The 6,000-nt window shown below is 41.2% G+C and overlaps 1 long non-coding RNA gene across 1 annotated transcript in view; it reads left to right on the top strand.

Moving 5' to 3' along the window:
• The first annotated feature begins 5,626 nt into the window (after positions 1-5,626).
• Positions 5,627-6,000, top strand: part of LOC137199936 (uncharacterized) — a 44,558-nt gene continuing 44,184 nt past the window's right edge. Inside the window, exon 1 of the long non-coding RNA XR_010931878.1 lies at positions 5,627-5,709. This is a non-coding gene — a long non-coding RNA (uncharacterized lncRNA). The remainder of the gene's footprint in view (positions 5,710-6,000) is intronic.

The following is a 6,000-nucleotide window of genomic DNA, read 5'->3' as shown; positions in this document are numbered from 1 at the left end:
ATTTGTGGTTGCTGTGCCCCAGTTTTCCCACAAGCATCATTAAAACTTTTACTGTCTGTCTATTCAAATTCTCACCTTAGTTGAATATTGATATACTCCAGTGATATTTTAGCACAGCAAGTCACTAATACTCCTGCCTGCTGTGTCTGTACCAGTGAAATACCAGCCATCCATCACCAACAAGACACCTGTCATACACATCCATCATCTCTCACCACTGCAGTCACACAAACCAAACACATCCAAACAAACAAACAAACACAGGTATGCACACATACATACACATACACACAAGTCACTCAGATGGAAATATATCCTTCATCTTCAGCCTGGTACAGTCACACACACACACACACTCACATAAAAAATACACACTACACATGAAGTACACACACACCGGAGTCATTCAGTCAGACAGCTGTATCCATCATTCAGCTGAGTACAGTCACAGTACCAGTCACATTCTGTTGGCTGAATTTTGCATTAGCATAGACTGTGAAATCCTATTCTCGGGCTTTTCTGTGGGCAGGTAGGACAACTATATCTGGACAGCTGTCTCCATTAATTCTTTATTTGACTTCTGGTGACTGTTTCTGTCACACGCACACACACACTTGGCCTTAATGGTCCAGTACATATGAAGTGCTTGTAACTAAAGATGACATCTAGTATTGTTTTTGTGCGGTTCTGAAATTAAGTAAAAGTGTACTCTGACCACTTTGGCTCCAATTCTTCATATCTCTTGCTGCAGTTGAGATGTTAAAGAATGTTTCCTTGAAAAGTAACCAGAAGAGTAAATCATCAGTTGGATTAGGGCTGATATGACCTAGATATTATTTCAGTAAGAGATGCAATACACAACCTAACATACAGAGGAAGTTGAGGTGGTGGAGCCGGAACTGTGCTGGCATGAAAATGTCACATTATAATGGCCATGCTGTACACCTGAATAAATATGATTGGACATTACTAGTTAGCTGGCAGCCAGGCAGCTGCTGAATGAGCCACGTATTGGTGAAGCATGAATGACGCAGCTGATGCCAATCATCGAATGCAATCGCAATTTCGGTTCCTTGCCTGAACTAAATCTATGTAACAGCTGAACAAAGATGAGATGGAAATAACATCCTTTGTTGACTCAGTTGCTTTAGGGGTGTCATTCTATAAAACCTGCAATTAAAACCTGCCTCACTCTGTCTCAAGACGCTACAAACTCCAGTATTGGCATAAACTACCAGTTATAAGCAGCCATAAACCAAAAATATCTGTTTTTGCATTTAGTTAAAAGTTAATAGTTAGACATTTTGAGAAATACACTTATTTGCCAACATATGATTAGCTTAGCTTAGCATAAAGACTCAAAGCAAATTTGCTTGCCTGGATCTTCCTGAAGGTAACCAAAATGCACCAACCAGCACCTCTAGTTATCACTAATTAACACACCGTATCTTGTTTACTTAATCCATACAAAAAACAAAGTGGAAAAAAGTTTCTTTTTTCATGAGAGGTTATGCGCCGGATTGTTTTTTAGCCGGGCACAGTCTATGCTGGTTTCCCGTCTACATAGTGAAGACAAGACCCCAGGAAGTCACTGTTTTCTGCCAAGAAGTAGCTCCAGCAAGTTGCTCCCATTTCCCTTTACAAAGACAGGCTAGCTGTTTCCGACTGCTTCCAGTCTTTAAGCTAGGCTAAGCTAATCACCTGCTAGCTGTAGCTTAATATTTAGTGCTGGCTGTAGCTTTGTATTTAGTGTATGGTAATGTAGTGGTATTGATCTTTCTCATCTAACTCAAAACAAACTATTTCTTTAACTCTTATACTCTTATACAAGTCTCATCACAGCACCCATCACTTTGTAACATCCTAATGAAACACAAAAATCCCACAGAAGTTTGTTTCAACGCTATACCTTTTTTTCAGAAATACAATTTCAGTAGTAATACCAAATGCAGCAAATTTATAGTTCAGGGTTTAGCTGATCAACACCTGATCACTTGGAGGTGTTTCATCTCTTACAAATATCCATCAGCTGTCAACAGTATACATACATACATAGATACCTAGTATACTCAGGCATGGGTTTTCTAGCTGACTTGCACACTTAGTACAGGTTTATACACAAAAATCAATCACCCAGTCATTCAGTCACCCAGTCAGTTAGTTAGCCAAGCAGTCCTTCAGACAGCTATATCCATCACAGCTGAGTGAGGTGCAGTCTTTGGTGTGAAGGAGATTTGGTAGGAGTTCAGGATAGAGCAGGGAGGAAGTGACAAATCTGTGACGCAATGCAGCAAGCCAAGACTTTCATCATTCAAGGCCTGTTTGAGGCTGAGGCACCTTTTAGAGCATCGGACCTCATTTTTCACTCTTTGTCAGAAAGGCAATGTCCAAGATACAAACTGTCAGCTGTTTGTTATTATAGTCACGAAGGTGACCTATAAACACAGTCAATAAGAATCCACACAGAATTAAAAAGCAACTCAGAGTGATGTAGCAGAAGAAACCTATATTATGTTCCTGCAATAGAGGAGGCTGCAGTTTCAGGACTGCATTTCCCAGATCCTAGTTTTCTGCGACTGTGCCACATAGCACATTGGTTTACAGCAAAAGTGCAACTAAGGCAGTATTCCATCCAAATACTACTTTCTGTCTAAAGGCCCTTTCAGACACAACACTACAATGGCACCACTGCACTCTGAAACCCATGCTGCGTTGAGCAAAGCATGTGCGCCACTCAGCAAGCTTGTTTGCGAAGTTCAACGTAATTGAACAACAGCTGCACGCTGTGACAAATACCCACATGGCCAATAGAAAAGAGGCAGCCAGCTAGGCATTGAAGGCAAAATGGAGGAAAAGCTGATACTGTGTTGTCTGAATTTCCTGAATTATACAACACAAGTTTGCATTTGTTTCGGACCTCAGGAGGAAAGCCCTATCTTGGAAATATGTTTCCAACCAAGTAGACATATCAGGTGTGATTTAACAGTCAGTAACTTGTAGGTAGGCAAAATGTGTAGTGTAGTCTATATGTTAAACATAGCTTAGGTTTGTTATATGGTTTACCGAGTGTTCCCCCTCAAAAGCTTGACAAATCTATTAGTTTCTTATTGAGAATTGGTTTAGTAGGCCTAGTTGTTACCTATAGCCAAAGTAATGAGGTAAAGGGGTATAATTTTCATACAATATATTTTATTACAGAAAAGTTTTCACATTTTTCCATTTATTTATAGTTTGAGTGTAAAAGGTGATGGAAAAATCTCAAGGACAGATATATTAAGGAGAGAAAGACCATGAGAGAGAAGAAGAGTGGTGCAGGGGCAGAACAGAAGACGACATGGAAGTATTTCTCCATCGTGAGCTTTCTGGAGCCTCATGTCAGAGACAGGGCCACTTCCTCCAACATGTCCCTAGAAGAGAGACCCTCTAGTTCCCAGGTTTCCTCAGCACCCCTGGCTGCTCAGTCATCTTCACCTGGTACTCTGACTCAGAAACCTTTACCCTTTTACCCTCCCTGTCTACCCCTGCACTTCTGGCCACTGACGATTCTTCTGAGACCCTGCCTGACCCTGTATCTCTGGCCCTTGATATATCCTGGGGGCCACCATCTACCCCAGTGTCCCATGTCCCTGAAGTATCCTGCACTCCATGGGTTACCCAGAGTTCACGCAAGACAAAAAAGAAAAGACAAGGACAGAATGATGTGTTTGAGTCAGGTGATGAAAGTGCTCAACCAGTCTGCGATGAGGAGGAGCTCTTTCTTATGAGTCTAGCCCCACACCTCAGAAACCTGTCACATGAAAAGAGGAGTGAAGTAAAAATAGAGTTCATGACAGCTTTATACAGGACTGAGTTTTCCTGAGAAAAAAATCCTGATAAATATACACATATCTATCACTTCCTTGACTCAGCTTTAATGCATCTTAAAAAACATATGCACACACACAAACACACACTTCTATTTCCCTAACTCTGAAAGCTCACCTTAGATGTTCCTTTACACATAAAGGATAGGACAAACATCATCCAAGCAAACTAGTTCTTTATTAACAGAACTATAAGTTCATGTTTTGTGTTTTGTTTCATCTACAAAGAACTACAAAGTCTGTTGAGAAATGTTTTGGACACCCTATGCAGTGGCAGTCATAAAGCCAATCCAAATCACTTAGGAGTGGAGTATGAATGTGATACATCAGATGCAAGTATTAAACCTCTACCATCTTCAACTATAAATGTACAAAACATCTTCAAATTATTACCATTTTAGATAAGATTTTAAGACTCAGGCAGCAGGTGTGGGTCACAGAGATGACAGGTGGGCACATCAGGCTATGTTGTACTGCCAAGGAACTTTACCAGTGGCAGAGAAGAAGCTGTTGAAGGCCTCTCGTACAGCTATGGCCTCTAGGGTGGAGTTGTTCGTGCCCGCTCTCCTCACATGTTGAAGTGCAGTGATGTTCTCTTCTTCCAGTGGGACAGGAGTTTCTGGCATGGAGTTCCACAAGTGGGAGTTGTGAAGGGCCACTGTTGCTTTCACAATGGCATAAAGATTCACAGGCCTCACTCCAATCACCCGGTGGTGGATCCTCCGCTGTGCAGCAATAATTCTAAAGGCATTCTCAATGACTCTCCTGGCCCATGAGAGGTGGTAGTTTAACATCTTCTTTGGTTGGGATCCAGGATTAGGCCTCAGCACATTCCTTCTTGTAGTAAAATGAGAAGAAAAAAAAGGACATTAAAATATATAGAAACATCAGAATAGAATAGCAGGCCAAAAATTCCAAAATATAAACCAATAATAAAAGATTAGAAAGTTTAACATAGTGCTGCACCAAAATGTAAAAACAAGTAATCAGTGAAAAAAGCAATTCTATAAAAATGTGATGCTGCAAGTGATTTAAAAAGAGAGACTATTCTTTAGTAGAAGGCTGTTCAGAGTAGAGATGTCACGAAACCCAATGCTTTGGTTCCAAGTTGATGCCAAATTCTGAAAACGTGATGGTACTTGTTTTTCTACAGTACTGTAGGTACTGGGGATGCAACTCTTCCCGAACTGACGAGGGTAGCACATACGCCTACAAGTGTTCTAGTCTGCCATTAAATGCCAAAGGAAGAAGAAGAACACCTACCTGAACAGAAGAGCAACAACAGGTGGAAGAGGGCGACAAGTGAAGCTGCAGTGACAGCTCCATCTCTACTTGTAAAGAAAAACAGTAAGAATTGTGTAAGGAAGTACTTTGCATTCGATGCAGATGATCAGGGATTAATAATTAAATTGCAAAAACCAGTATGCAAACGGTGCTATGCAACTTTTCAGACAAAAGGAGGAAACACATCCAATTTATGCCTGGGACACACCGGATGCGTGAACCTCAGCAGGCTCTCAGGCTTGTAGCGTCCACACTGGAAGCATGTCTACTGCGGCACTTCTGCCACTGGCAGCCCTATCTTTCTATCGTGTTCCCTGTCTATTTCTGCTGAGAACCACACGCGCCACGCGGTAAAAATAGGCGAGACCTTGAATCTCTAGATGAAGCGACGCAGCAGCCTCGCGTCTCACACGGTCAGTGTGGCCGCTCTAACCTGTTAACATGGGCACCAAAATGAAAAGCAAGAGGTTCTGTGACGCACACGCGCTGCTCACTCATCCAGTGTGTCCCAGGGGTTAGCGACCTCAGAGACAGACATCCAAATTTATTCCAAAAATTCAAGGTGAGTGAGTTTCAGTTCATGTTAACGTTACATTAACAATTTATCCAAAGTGTTATCCTTATCCTGAAATAACATTACACATTACCGTTATGTTTGTTTGAGACAGCTAGCACTGCTGTGTAGCCAACTATATTTACATAGAACATTCGCAATGACTAAAGGCTAAATGCTACTTGTTTAGGCTAACGTAATGTAATCATGGCTCGTAGTAGTAGGCTACCATTCTTAAAGTTCAGTCTGTGTCATCTGTCATCAAAATATATTATATTAACATTTAAAATAAATATTTCC

This window comes from Thunnus thynnus, chromosome 16 (assembly GCF_963924715.1).
Source record: "Thunnus thynnus chromosome 16, fThuThy2.1, whole genome shotgun sequence".
Lineage (NCBI taxonomy): Eukaryota > Metazoa > Chordata > Actinopteri > Scombriformes > Scombridae > Thunnus > Thunnus thynnus.
The sequence above is the reverse complement of the archived record's forward strand: the minus strand, read 5'-3'. Positions and strand labels throughout refer to the sequence as shown.